Raw genomic sequence first — 15,531 nt, forward strand, 5'->3', positions numbered from 1 at the left:
GGCATCCTTCATCCCAAACTTGTTTAGAATGTCTTGAGTATACTTTGTTTGGCTGATGAAGGTGCCCTCTTGGAGTTGCTTCACTTGAAATCCTAAGAAATACTTCAACTCCCCCATCATTGACATCTCGAATTTCTGTGTCATGATCCTACTAAATTCCTCACATGTAGATTCGTTAGTAGACCCAAAGATAATGTCATCAACATAAATTTGGCATACAAACAAATCATTGTCAAGAGTTTTAGTAAATAGAGTAGGATCGGCCTTTCCGACTTTGAAGCCATTAGCAATAAGGAAATCTCTTAGGCATTCATACCATGCTCTCGGGGCTTGCTTGAGCCCATAAAGCGCCTTAGAGAGCCTATAGACATGGTTAGGATACTCACTGTCTTCAAAGCCGGGAGGTTGCTCAACATAGACATCTTCCTTGATTGGTCCATTGAGGAAGGCACTCTTCACGTCCATTTGGTAAAGCTTGAAGCCATGGTAAGTAGCATAGGCTAATAATATACGAATTGACTCAAGCCTAGCTACGGGTGCATAGGTTTCACCGAAATCCAAACCTTCGACTTGTGAATATCCCTTGGCCACAAGTCGGGCTTTGTTCCTTGTCACCACACCATGCTCGTCTTGCTTGTTGCGGAAGACCCATTTGGTTCCTACAACATTTTGATTAGGACGTGGAACCAAATGCCATACCCCGTTCCTAGTGAAGTTGTTGAGCTCCTCTTGCATCGCCACCACCCAATCCGAATCTTGAAGTGCTTCCTCTACCCTTTGTGGCTCAATAGAGGACACAAACGAGTAATGCTCACAAAAATGTGCAACACGAGATCTAGTGGTTACCCCCTTATGAATGTCGCCGAGGATGGTGTCGACGGGGTGATCTCGTTGGATTGCTTGGTGGACTCTTGGGTGTGGCGGCCTTGGTTCTTCATCCTCCTTGTCTTGATCATTTGCATCTCCCCCTTGATTATTGCCGTCATCTTGAGGTGGCTCATCTTCTTGATCTTCTCCTTTATCAACTTGAGCCTCATCCTCATTTTGAGTTGGTGGAGACGCTTGCGTGGAGGAGGATGGTTGATCTTGTGCATTTGGAGACTCTTCGGGTTCCTTAGGACACACATCCCCAATGGACATGTTCCTTAGCGCGATGCAAGGAGCCTCTTCATCACCTATCTCATCAAGATCAACTTGCTCTACTTGAGAGCCGTTAGTCTCATCAAACACAACGTCACAAGAAACTTCAACTTGTCCAGAGGACTTGTTGAAGACTTTATATGCCCTTGTGTTTGAATCATATCCTAGTAAAAAGCCTTCTACAGTCTTAGGAGCAAATTTAGATTTTCTACCTCTTTTAACAAGAATAAAGCATTTGCTACCAAAGACTCTAAAGTATGAAATATTGGGCTTTTTACCGGTTAGGAGTTTGTAGGATGTCTTCTTGAGGATTCGGTGTAGATACAACCGGTTGATGGCGTAGCAAGCGGTGTTGACCGCCTCCGCCCAAAACCGATCCGAAGTTTTGTACTCATCAAGCATGGTTCTTGCCATGTCCAATAGAGTTCTATTCTTCCTCTCCACTACACCATTTTGTTGTGGCGTGTAGGGAGAAGAGAACTCATGCTTGATTCCCTTCTCCTCAAGGAAGCCTTCAATTTGAGAGTTCTTGAACTCCGTCCCGTTGTCGCTTCTAATTTTCTTGATCCGTAAGCCGAACTCATTTTGAGCTCGTCTCAAGAATCCTTTTAAAGTCTCTTGGGTATGAGATTTTTCCTGCAAAAAGAACACCCAAGTGAAGCGAGAATAATCATCCACAATAACTAGACAGTACTTACTCCCGCCGATGCTTATGTAAGCTATCGGGCCGAATAAATCCATGTGTAGGAGCTCTAGTGGCCTGTCAGTTGTCATGATGTTCTTGTGTGGATGATGAGCGCCAACTTGCTTCCTGGCTTGGCATGTGCTACAAATCCTGTCTTTCTCAAAATGAACATTTGTTAATCCTAAAATGTGTTCTCCCTTTAGAAGCTTATGAAGATTCTTCATTCCAACATGGGCTAGTCGGCGGTGCCAGAGCCAACTCATGTTAGTCTTAGCAATTAAGCAAGTGTCGAGTTCAGCTCTATCAAAATCTACCAAATATAGCTGATGTGACGGAACCTCCCAAGTAATTAGGCCCACCTACAGTTGTCCTTGTCCAACGGACATCAGACAACCCTGTAGGTGCCCCTGAACTACTTGACAAGTTCGGTATCTTTCCTTACCTCACCAGGAACGTCTCACCCATCTTGTAGACATTACAGAACATCGGAGATGAAGAAATGCGGAAGCGAATTACATAATCTTACATTTATTTCAAAAGTAAGCTTGAGTTATATTATTACAGACCAGCCTAAAAGTGAGTGCATAGGAGTAATATTATACAAACCAGGGAGGCAAAAACTCCTCCCGAGAAGACAAAAGCAAAAGATCCTAGGTGGAGGACCGAGTCCTCCCGCACTTCAGTCTTGATTTTCTTCTTTTGGAACCACCTTGGCACAGAAGTAGCAAAAGTCTGCTACTTCCTCACCTAAAAACAACGAAGGGATAAACCCTGAGTATGGAATACTCAGCAAGTCTTACCCGACTAAAGAAAAGACTCTCAAGGGTATGCTGGTTATGTGGGAGTCAAGGTAAGGCTTTTCAATATTCAAAGACTCTGTTTTGCAGAAATGCTTACTAAAGTGGATCCTTAAAAATCCAGTTTTAATTTGTCAAGTTAAGTAAAATTACCTGTACTAGAGTTCTTTCTACCCTAGTTCAATCACTGGTCCTGTACTAGCCAATTTCTTAACAAAAACCCATCATCTTTAGTGGAATGCTACGTGTAAGTCAGTGGCCAAGTCTCCATAACCGCGGAGGTACGGCGATCCGAATCGATTATACTCAGCTGAGGATCTCCAATCACACGACATATGTAGCACTTAACCCTTGCATATGTCAACCCGCCACCGGGGTTCTTAAGACCGGATCAGGTTCACGCAGACCGAGAGCACAGATACACCACCGTCCAGCCTCTTGCCATGGAGGGTACACGCTACTCTCGCCACCGCTCCACGCCCATCTCGTGTTGTCTTATTCCGGCCTTAGTCTGCCCGAGGCAAGGCTTACCCATGACGAGGCATGTGACCAGTTAAAGGGTCCTCGGGCAGCAGGCCTACATCGAGACGGTCCTTAATTGACTCAGACGGAGACACTACACCGAGACTCTCTTCTCGTGCAAGTCACCCGCCCGGTCTCAGCTTAATCATTTAACCCAAAACTTGGTACCTGGCAGAGGTACATCTTTTCCGATGTTGAATCCATCACGGCCATGATGAATCCACCATCAAGTTTTATTTTTGAAAACATCCCACCCACTTTTGCCACATCATATTTGGTAAAAACAAAACCTTTTGTTTTTCTAAAGCAAAGCTAAGCAAAGTAAAACCTTTTGTAAAAACAGGATTTCAAGGGGGGGTAATCAAGATTAAGGAAGGTAATGCAGGAATTGTTTAACAATCAACTCCTATAACTTAATGCAGCAAGCAAGTGAGAAAAATTTTAAAACATCAAGGGAGGTGGCAAATGCACCGGGGCTTGCCTTCGTTCACAGGTGAGTCAGGTTCGGACTCGCAGATGTCGAAGTAGAGCCAAGTCCTTGCCCGAGAGTCCAAAGGTGGTAGTGCCTTCTCTTCAATCACTTCACTCTCTTCTCCGTTTTCTAAATATAACCGTATAGGTATATATATAAGAATGAATGCCATGTAATGCTCATGAGAATGCAAAGATAATATAAACTTATTATCTATGTCTTGAATACAACTTGCCTTCACGGAGTTCCGGGAACTTAGGGTTTCCGGAGTCGGTAAAGGAGTTCATGGAGCAGGGGGGTGGTTTTGGGTTCTAGTGATCAAACAATGTTCAAATCAAACCAAACTCTACCCATGGCTTCTAAATAATGTGATAAGCTTACATAAAAAGTTTGGGAAATTTTGGGCTTATTATTTATTCTCTAAAAATCCAGAATCAATAGTTTAGGTTATTTTAAATACCCTAAAATTCCTTGTTCAAACTAAAAATCATAAAACTATTTTTATTAAATACTATGGAAAATAACAAGCCTAGGAAAATTAGTCTCATATTTTTAGGATTTTTCTACCATTTTCTAGAATTTATTTGGCTCTGGAAGAAAAAGAAAAGGGAAATCGGTGAATAGTCTTAGGCCAGGATCAGCCCAACCGGCCCAACATCGCGCAAAATCAGCCCACGGCGGGGAAGCCCGCGCGCCTGCGCTGGCATTCATGCAAAAACAACCCTGCGCTAAAACTAAACCAGTATTGACCCTGACCACTGTTTGACTGAGTCACTGACGGATTGCAGAAATGCCCTCGGGTTTCTATTTCTTCTCCACGAGTACCCCTGGCCACGGCGCGCTCCCCGCCCATCACCGACGAGGTCTGTACCGGCCATGGCCGGCGACGACTGCCCGGACTAACCATCGGGGAGGCTTCACTGACCTAGGACGACCTCGGAACACGCATTAATTTGACAAGAGCGCCCTGCGAATGGCCTGTCCACGTCCACGGCGAGAACCGCGGCGTCGATCCCATGTTCCCAATTATACAGGCCCGGATTGGGCAAACGGATGCTACGGTGAGCTTTACATGCCTACACAGATGCTAAAACAATACTTGAGAGGCGTGGAACCTTACCAGAGTGGTCTGGCCACGGTGGGGGGGGGTGGGTTTCACGGCGGCGGAAAACAATTTGGGGAGAACTCCAGATTCGCGGCTCTCAGTGAATGATTGAGGCTGATTCATGGTGGCTGGGTGCGTGATGACCTTGCGGAGCTCACGGTGGCTTCAATTTTATAGGGGACGATAGCGGTGGCCGGGAATTTGGGTGGAGCGCGGTGGCGGTCAGAGGAAGTGAGTCACCGGCATGGTGATTCGTGGCAGTTCACGGGATGAGAAGCCTCAACAGTCACTGGGGAATGATTATGGTTTACGGCGACGTGGTCACTGACCGGAAGCGTGGCACAATCGCGGCGGAGGACGCAAACTCCGGCGACGGCCGCACGGCCACGTTGTCGATGCACGTGGTCGGAATACCGCGAGGCCACGGCGACCCGAAAATATCCACGACGCGATCCTATCCCCTCCCCGCCGTAGTTATCCAACCGCCAGTGAACACGAATCACGGAGGCGTCGTGACTGTTCGCGCAGGGAGGTCGCCGTCGGCGGGATTTTTCTGTCGCGGCGGTCTGATCCCCAATTGGGTTACTGTACCATGGTGAAGTTCGGTTCAGACGCCTGACAGTCAATTTTGGAGCCCAATCCTCTCTCAATTTCTAATGACAACCCGTGTCAATCTCTGCAGAAAAATTGTAGAGCAATGTACCATATACCATGTTGCAATATGGTGTTGCCACTAAAAGCCATTAGATCATACTCGAAATTGGGCTTGAAGTTGCTGTTAGCTCACTGTTAGCCTGATTTCAGTCCTTTAGCAGTCTGACAGTCCAACTTGGGTTGAGATTTTCTCCACATTTCTCATAAGAACATGGCTTGAATCCTTAAACAAAGTTGTTCTCCTATGTTTGGTCTTCAAACTTGTTGTGGTCAATTTGGGCAAAATCCCTATATTTTAAAAGATACAGGGCTCCAAAGTTGAACCAACAAAACTGAATTTCAGACTTAGGCTCTGTAGTGCTTAAGAGGTGATTTTTGCAAATAAGCCCAAAACTTAGGGTTTAGCTTGCAAATTCACATATTCATGAACCAAATGACTAAAGATACCTATTTAACTTGGTTTTTGCACTTTAGTCCAAAAGTGGACTAATTTTGCATATAAGCCCCTAGGGTTTGGTTTAGGGTTTTCCAGGGTTCCAATTAGGATTTCTGGTATCTCAGGGGTATAAAAGTGATTCAAGCTTATTCTTAGGGTCATTTTATGACTTTTACCCTAAAGTACTTAGGTTTTCTTAACTTGGGTTAAGTTTTACCCCTTTAACTACTATTTAGGGTTAAGTCCATTAACTAGGGTTCTAGTTGCAAAACACTTAAAACAATACAACTTGTTTGAAATTTTTGCCTAGTGTGTCAAACATATGCACTCTAGGTGTGTCAAACATATGCAATGCCAATGCTCATGATGCCATGCTCAAGTTTTAGTTATAGTAACACCAGGGGTGTTACATCCTTCCCCCCATAAAAGAATCTCGTCCCGAGATTAAAAATCCTAGGGTAAGTAATGGTAAAGGAAACGCATCACATTTTTATTTCCTTATTTTTGGTACAAGACAGGGGTGATGTGGGGGTTACTTCTTTATTACAACAGCTATACAGGCTTTACAATTTACATGAGGCTAGAAAGCCTGGGAAATTCTTATTCAAGAAGTCTTGGGTTTCCCATATAGCCTCATCTTCCGAATGTTGGTTCCACTGTATCTTGTAGAACTTGAGAGTCTTTCTTCGGGTGATTCTGTCCTTTTGATCTAGAACTCGAATAGGATGTTCCGAGTACGTTAAATCTGGTTCCAGGATAACATCAGTCACTTCAACGGTTCGATCAGGAACCCGAAGACACTTCTTCAATTGTGACACGTGGAACATATTATGCACAGCAGACAATGGTTCGGGGAGCTGAAGTCGATACGCCACTGGCCCATATCTTTCCAGAATAAGAAAAGGACCAATATATCGTGGTGCAAGTTTTCCCTTTAACTCCGAAACGTGATACACCCTTCATGGGTGAAACTTTCAAGTAGACATAATCGCCCACCAGAAAGCATAAGGGTTGTCGTCGTCGGTCTGCATAACTCTTTTGTCGAGTCTGGGCTTTCTTCATATTATGAATAATTTTCTGAACCTTTTCTTCGACCTCTTTCACCATATCAGGCCTAAAGAAGTACCTTTCTCCAGGTTCAGACCAATTTAGCGGAGTACAACATCGATGTCCATATAAAGCTTCAAAGGGCGCCATCTTGATACTTTCTTGATAGCTATTATTATATGAAAACTCCGCTAAGGGCAAACATTCATCCCATTTCTGTGGGAATTCCAGAACACATGCCCATAGCATATCTTCCAATATTTGGTTCACTCTCTCAGTCTGTCCACTGGTTTGAGGATGATAGGCCGAACTGTGGAGCAACTTAGTACCTAGGGATTTATGAAGTTCTTCCCAAAATTTGGATACAAATTGCGATCCACGATCCGACACTATGGTCTTCGGAACACCATGCAGACTAAGAATGTGAGCAATGTTCAATTGGGTATAGACAGTAACTGGGGATCGGTCTTGACTGGCAGAAAATGAGAAATTTTCGTAAGCCGATCAACAATAACCCCGATAGAGTCATACCCTTTTATAGTCCTGGGTAATCCCACGATAAAGTCCATACAATATCTTCTCCTTTCCGTGTTGGGATAGGTAAGGATTGTAATGGACCAACAGTCTTCATGTATATGGCCTTGACACGTTTACAAGTGTCACATCTAGCCCTATAGTGTGCAATTTCAATTTGCATCTTTGCCTACCAGAAGAACACATAAGGTTCCATGTGTGCAACTTGCTTTTTCTGATGACACTGTACTATCTAAGTCTGTTGAGCGAGTGGCAATTACGCAACTTTACCCAAATAGAATCAGATGCACCATCTTGGGTAAAACACACCAGAAGAGGTTTACCAACAAGTGGTTACAGTGAGTTCATAGCACACGAGACGAGTGTGAATGTCGAGTAACATCACGGTCAACTCGTGTTAGCCAGGGAATCCAAATTCACGAAAGGTGATATTGATTCAAGAAAAATCACCAGTGGAGGGATCTAAAAATGCGGACTTTGCAACTAGTCCATTTTATCGGGCACTAGACATGGCTCGACCCAATCACTTATGCTGGAAAAGCATACATGAGGCAATCGAGGCACGACTAGAGCGATGGTTAGGTGGTTATTGACCGACTTAATCTCGATTCTTGAAAATTCTTCCTTAAGAGGGGTTGTACAAAAGTGAGCTTAGACAATTCGATAAAACGATCTCTAAACTCAACCTTCGTTCACCAGGCAGTTGCACGTTAGTGAAACCAACTTGTTGAACTACTTTTGACATTGAGCAAGTCCTCTCAGTACCATCGGTAAGCCAAGGGTTGAGAGTTCGCATTTGCAAGCCAAAGGTCATGCATTTGGATAGAAATCCATTTGGTCAGGTTGTTCATCCGTTTCTTCAAGCGAGATGAATTATCCACTTGGTTAGGGAATACATAGATTAATTAGGAAAGCGAATGAACAAACTCCTGTATTTTAGCAGCAGGGGAAAGTCAATCTCCAATTTGAGAGCTAATTAGTTGTTTTCTTACACTAAAAAGCTCCAAGGCTTCCCCTTTACACAAAGGATGCAAAGGGAACTTGTGTGAGTAGTCACTACCAAGATCAAAAGAAATAAGACCACACATGAAAGTGGTATGCCCTTTTGATCCAATGGAAATGACAGATGTTGCTTGATCTCTTCAAGACAACATAGAGAGTGTTTCAAGGAAAGGTCAATGGGAGATAACACATCAGTGTAATTCCATAATGGATCATGACTAGAGACCTCGATACCGACATGCGTCAAGCAGCAAAATCCTGGGTGAGGTTCTCAGCTTCGCCGCGGTACCATAAGTTCTTAACCATGTCACCACTAGATTGAGCAAGGGTGATTATATACAACGAAATACTCCACTAATAAAGATGGTTACAAGTAAGGAGCCAAATAGATCATGGCCCAAGGCATGGCCATAATCTAAACTTGATAGAAGGAGTACGATGGGAGACTGTTAATTCAGCCCAATCATATTTCTATGCCCATCGCAGAGATCACAAGGTCAAGGCTTAAGTTGGTATGCCTTTGATAGATATGAAGAAACCAAAGGCATCAAATTCAAGGAAATGGTCGGACATGTCTTTCCTAGGTTGGGTTAATAAAGTAACCTGACAATCCACAAGGAGAGGCCAACTATACTAGAGACTTCAACCTGCATCAGCTGATTAAGAGAATGGCTCTAAAAGGAGGCACGACTTGAGATCCTTGTTTGAAGTCTAGGTATATTCTAGGTTCGACAAAGAAACTATCTAGGCATTTACTTGTACGGGTGTGGTCATGAAATGATAACGGAAAATTCGACTTTGGGTCGGGTCATGGTTCACTAAAGCCTAATTCTTGGGTTTAGGCAACCAAGTCATCAACTCTCTATTGGTCATAACTCAACCTGATGGTTCTCGGATCAAGGTCGAGAATTGCTTTTTGCTGGGCTAACCAGTTCATGCCCAAGATGACATCCATGTCTTGGCTTTTCAGAACAATCATATTAGTAGGAAAGTCCTGTCTGGCCAATGTTAAGGGCACCTGATAAGCCACTTCTTTTCACTTTTGGTAGCTTTACTGTCGGGCGTAGAAGACCATTCGTTAACCAACTTCATAGAGGGAGGGGGCCTGAAAAGGTCCGGTTCACCATCACGTGCTTCTCCCGCTACATGAGAAGGTCCGGCTTCTGTCCCGACAAGATTCGCAGGGACGTTCGGGTGCAGTTGTGAATACAACACATGCACTTCTTTATGTAGTGCATTACAACAGACCTGCAAGTTATCCATGGCTAAGCTAAGCTCCTCCACACGGGCTCGAGCTTTGGCTTTCTTAGCCCAGACGAGTAAACGAGAGTTAACCACCCAATCGAGTGCTAAATCTCGTTTCGCGAGTTGGTCTTGCAAGTAGCGGATGGCTGCATCCGCAATCCATAGATCATTCCTGTGACGGAGTTCTGATTGAAGCAGTTCGACTTGTGCTTCCAGATCCCGATAGGATCGTTGCTACCACTGCTACTTTCTTCATGTCTTGGAGTAAGTTAATGGCAGGGTACGCCAATGGGTCTAGCAGATTTGCGCGCGGTCTTTCTGATGCGCGACAACATTTCTCTAAGGGGGAAATTTTATTAATATAATGCTTAGCATGATGCATGAGTAAGTACAGAATCAACCTTGGTTGATTCAACCTTCTATACGTTGCACTCTTCCTATCTGGTCTTTAAAATAGACTTCTTCAGAGTACTTAGGTAAGAAGAGAAAAGAATTTTTAGGTAAGACTTTTGAAAATTCTTTTGAAGATGCCTCATAATATCTGCCAAGAAGGGCTACGCTCCGATACCAGCTGTGACGGAACCTCCCAAGTAATTAGGCCCACCTACAGTTGTCCTTGTCCAACGGACATCAGACAACCCTGTAGGTGCCCCTGAACTACTTGACAAGTTCGGTATCTTTCCTTACCTCACCAGGAACGTCTCACCCATCTTGTAGACATTACAGAACATCGGAGATGAAGAAATGCGGAAGCGAATTACATAATCTTACATTTATTTCAAAAGTAAGCTTGAGTTATATTATTACAGACCAGCCTAAAAGTGAGTGCATAGGAGTAATATTATACAAACCAGGGAGGCAAAAACTCCTCCCGAGAAGACAAAAGCAAAAGATCCTAGGTGGAGGACCGAGTCCTCCCGCACTTCAGTCTTGATTTTCTTCTTTTGGAACCACCTTGGCACAGAAGTAGCAAAAGTCTGCTACTTCCTCACCTAAAAACAACGAAGGGATAAACCCTGAGTATGGAATACTCAGCAAGTCTTACCCGACTAAAGAAAAGACTCTCAAGGGTATGCTGGTTATGTGGGAGTCAAGGTAAGGCTTTTCAATATTCAAAGACTCTGTTTTGCAGAAATGCTTACTAAAGTGGATCCTTAAAAATCCAGTTTTAATTTGTCAAGTTAAGTAAAATTACCTGTACTAGAGTTCTTTCTACCCTAGTTCAATCACTGGTCCTGTACTAGCCAATTTCTTAACAAAAACCCATCATCTTTAGTGGAATGCTACGTGTAAGTCAGTGGCCAAGTCTCCATAACCGCGGAGGTACGGCGATCCGAATCGATTATACTCAGCTGAGGATCTCCAATCACACGACATATGTAGCACTTAACCCTTGCATATGTCAACCCGCCACCGGGGTTCTTAAGACCGGATCAGGTTCACGCAGACCGAGAGCACAGATACACCACCGTCCAGCCTCTTGCCATGGAGGGTACACGCTACTCTCGCCACCGCTCCACGCCCATCTCGTGTTGTCTTATTCCGGCCTTAGTCTGCCCGAGGCAAGGCTTACCCATGACGAGGCATGTGACCAGTTAAAGGGTCCTCGGTCAGCAGGCCTACATCGAGACGGTCCTTAATTGACTCAGACGGAGACACTACACCGAGACTCTCTTCTCGTGCAAGTCACCCGCCCGGTCTCAGCTTAATCATTTAACCCAAAACTTGGTACCTGGCAGAGGTACATCTTTTCCGATGTTGAATCCATCACGGCCATGATGAATCCACCATCAAGTTTTATTTTTGAAAACATCCCACCCACTTTTGCCACATCATATTTGGTAAAAACAAAACCTTTTGTTTTTCTAAAGCAAAGCTAAGCAAAGTAAAACCTTTTGTAAAAACAGGATTTCAAGGGGGGGTAATCAAGATTAAGGAAGGTAATGCAGGAATTGTTTAACAATCAACTCCTATAACTTAATGCAGCAAGCAAGTGAGAAAAATTTTAAAACATCAAGGGAGGTGGCAAATGCACCGGGGCTTGCCTTCGTTCACAGGTGAGTCAGGTTCGGACTCGCAGATGTCGAAGTAGAGCCAAGTCCTTGCCCGAGAGTCCAAAGGTGGTTGTGCCTTCTCTTCAATCACTTCACTCTCTTCTCCGTTTTCTAAATATAACCATATAGGTATATATATAAGAATGAATGCCATGTAATGCTCATGAGAATGCAAAGATAATATAAACTTATTATCTATGTCTTGAATACAACTTGCCTTCACGGAGTTCCGGGAACTTAGGGTTTCCGGAGTCGGTAAAGGAGTTCATGGAGCAGGGGGTGGTTTTGGGTTCTAGTGATCAAACAATGTTCAAATCAAACCAAACTCTACCCATGGCTTCTAAATAATGTGATAAGCTTACATAAAAAGTTTGGGAAATTTTGGGCTTATTATTTATTCTCTAAAAATCCAGAATCAATAGTTTAGGTTATTTTAAATACCCTAAAATTCCTTGTTCAAACTAAAAATCATAAAACTATTTTTATTAAATACTATGGAAAATAACAAGCCTAGGAAAATTAGTCTCATATTTTTAGGATTTTTCTACCATTTTCTAGAATTTATTTGGCTCTGGAAGAAAAAGAAAAGGGAAATCGGTGAATAGTCTTGGGCCAGGATCAGCCCAACCGGCCCAACATCGCGCAAAATCAGCCCACGGCGGGGAAGCCCGCGCGCCTGCGCTGGCATTCATGCAAAAACAACCCTGCGCTAAAACTAAACCAGTATTGACCCTGACCACTGTTTGACTGAGTCACTGACGGATTGCAGAAATGCCCTCGGGTTTCTATTTCTTCTCCACGAGTACCCCTGGCCACGGCGCGCTCCCCGCCCATCACCGACGAGGTCTGTACCGGCCATGGCCAGCGACGACTGCCCGGATTAACCATCGGGGAGGCTTCACTGACCTAGGACGACCTCGGAACACGCATTAATTTGACAAGAGCACCCTGCGAATGGCCTGTCCACGTCCACGGCGAGAACCGCGGCGTCGATCCCATGTTCCCAATTATACAGGCCCGGATTGGGCAAACGGATGCTACGGTGAGCTTTACATGCCTACACAGATGCTAAAACAATACTTGAGAGGCGCGGAACCTTACCAGAGTGGTCTGGCCACGGTGGGGGGGGGTGGGTTTCACGGCGGCGGAAAACAATTTGGGGAGAACTCCAGATTCGCGGCTCTCAGTGAATGATTGAGGCTGATTCATGGTGGCTGGGTGCGTGATGACCTTGCGGAGCTCACGGTGGCTTCAATTTTATAGGGGACGATAGCGGTGGCCGGGAATTTGGGTGGAGCGCGGTGGCGGTCAGAGGAAGTGAGTCACCGGCATGGTGATTCGTGGCAGTTCACGGGATGAGAAGCCTCAACAGTCACTGGGGAATGATTATGGTTTACGGCGACGTGGTCACTGACCGGAAGCGTGGCACAATCGCGGCGGAGGACGCAAACTCCGGCGACGGCCGCACGGCCACGTTGTCGATGCACGTGGTCGGAATACCGCGAGGCCACGGCGACCCGAAAATATCCACGACGCGATCCTATCCCCTCCCCGCCGTAGTTATCCAACCGCCAGTGAACACGAATCACGGCGGCGTCGTGACTGTTCGCGCAGGGAGGTCGCCGTCGGCGGGATTTTTCTGTCGCGGCGGTCTGATCCCCAATTGGGTTACTGTACCATGGTGAAGTTCGGTTCAGACGCCTGACAGTCAATTTTGGAGCCCAATCCTCTCTCAATTTCTAATGACAACCCGTGTCAATCTCTGCAGAAAAATTGTAGAGCAATGTACCATATACCATGTTGCAATATGGTGTTGCCACTAAAAGCCATTAGATCATACTCGAAATTGGGCTTGAAGTTGCTGTTAGCTCACTGTTAGCCTGATTTCAGTCCTTTAGCAGTCTGACAGTCCAACTTGGGTTGAGATTTTCTCCACATTTCTCATAAGAACATGGCTTGAATCCTTAAACAAAGTTGTTCTCCTATGTTTGGTCTTCAAACTTGTTGTGGTCAATTTGGGCAAAATCCCTATATTTTAAAAGATACAGGGCTCCAAAGTTGAACCAACAAAACTGAATTTCAGACTTAGGCTCTGTAGTGCTTAAGAGGTGATTTTTGCAAATAAGCCCAAAACTTAGGGTTTAGCTTGCAAATTCACATATTCATGAACCAAATGACTAAAGATACCTATTTAACTTGGTTTTTGCACTTTAGTCCAAAAGTGGACTAATTTTGCATATAAGCCCCTAGGGTTTGGTTTAGGGTTTTCCAGGGTTCCAATTAGGATTTCTGGTATCTCAGGGGTATAAAAGTGATTCAAGCTTATTCTTAGGGTCATTTTATGACTTTTACCCTAAAGTACTTAGGTTTTCTTAACTTGGGTTAAGTTTTACCCCTTTAACTACTATTTAGGGTTAAGTCCATTAACTAGGGTTCTAGTTGCAAAACACTTAAAACAATACAACTTGTTTGAAATTTTTGCCTAGTGAATGCACTCTAGGTGTGTCAAACATATGCAATGCCAATGCTCATGATGCCATGCTCAAGTTTTAGTTATAGTAACACCAGGGGTGTTACAGCTGACCCTCTAATACTCCCTTAAATGTTATTGAATCATCACTTCTTCTAAAGACAGTGACACCTACATCAGTAAAAAGACAGTTGTAGCCCATTTGACATAATTGAGATACAGAAAGCAAATTGTAATCTAAAGAATCTACAAGAAAAACATTGGAGATTGAGTGGTCAGGTGATATAGCAATTTTACCCAATCCTTTGACCAAACCTTGGTTTCCATCCCCGAATGTGATAGCTCATTGGGGATCTTGGTTCTTCTCATAGGAGGAGAACATCTTCTTCTCCCCTGTCATGTGGTTTGTGCACCCGCTGTCGATGATCCAACTTGAGCCCCCGGATGCATAAACCTACAAAACAATTTTAGTTCTTGACTTTAGGTACCCAAATGGTTTTGGGTCCTTTGGCATTAGACACAAGAACTTTGGGTACCCAAACACAAGTCTTTGATCCCTTGTGTTTGCCCCCAACATACTTGGCAACTACCTTGCCGGATTTGTTAGTTAAAACATACGATGCATCAAAAGTCTTAAATGAGATGCTAGGTTCATTTGATGCACTTGGAGTTTTCTTCTTAGGCAATTTTGCATGGGTTGATTTCCTAGAACTAGATGTCTCACCCTTATACATAAAAGCATGATTTAGGCCAGAGTGAGACTTCCTAGAGTGAATTCTCCTAATCTTGCTCTCGGGATAACCGACAGGGTATAAAATGTAACCCTCGTTATCCTGAGGCATGAGAGCCTTGCCCTTTACAAAATTAGATAATCTTTTAGGAGGGGCATTAAGTTTTACATTGTCCCCCTTTTGGAAGCCAATGCCATCCTTTATGCCAGGGCGTCTCCCACTATAAAGCATACTACGAGCAAATTTAAATTTTTCATTCTCAAGTTCATGCTCGGCAATTTTAGCATCTAATTTTGCTATATGATCATTTTGTTGCTTAATTAAGACCATATGAACATGAATAGCATCAATATCAACATCTCTACATCTAGTGCAAATAGAAACATGCTCAATGGTAGATGTAGAGGGTTTGCAAGATTTTAATTCTACAACCTTAGCATGTAATATATCATTTTTACTTCTAAGGTTAGAAATGGAATCATTGCAAACATCTAATTCTTTAGCCTTAGCAAGCAATTTTTCATTTTCAATCCTAAGGCTAGCAAGAGTATCATTCAATTCATCAATCTTAGCAAGTAAATCGACATTATCATCTCTAAGATTAGGAATTGAAACATCACAAACATTAGAATCAACC

The sequence above is a fragment of the Zea mays genome, chromosome 3, assembly GCF_902167145.1.
Source record: "Zea mays cultivar B73 chromosome 3, Zm-B73-REFERENCE-NAM-5.0, whole genome shotgun sequence".
Lineage (NCBI taxonomy): Eukaryota > Viridiplantae > Streptophyta > Magnoliopsida > Poales > Poaceae > Zea > Zea mays.